Raw genomic sequence first — 268 nt, forward strand, 5'->3', positions numbered from 1 at the left:
GCCCGGACCTCGTCCCTCTGCATCCGTGATGCTGAGTGCGGAGAGGGGATCCCACACGAGAGCCCTTCTCTGGGGCTTGAGATTTCTGCTGCCCCTGGGCAGCCCCGTGCCCTGCCTTTGGCCCCAGCCACAATCCCTCCCTGCAGGGGACACGGGGCTGATCCGCGCCCGGGACGGGGGTGCCTGGGGCGGATGCGCACCCTCTCTGCTGCCGCTCTGGCAGGGGCTGCGCACCCCCGGGATCCGGTGGTCTGGACTTGGCTGGCCC

Source organism: Pygoscelis adeliae, unplaced genomic scaffold (genome assembly GCF_000699105.1).
Source record: "Pygoscelis adeliae isolate BGI_AS28 unplaced genomic scaffold, ASM69910v1 Scaffold239, whole genome shotgun sequence".
In the NCBI taxonomy this organism is placed as follows: domain Eukaryota; kingdom Metazoa; phylum Chordata; class Aves; order Sphenisciformes; family Spheniscidae; genus Pygoscelis; species Pygoscelis adeliae.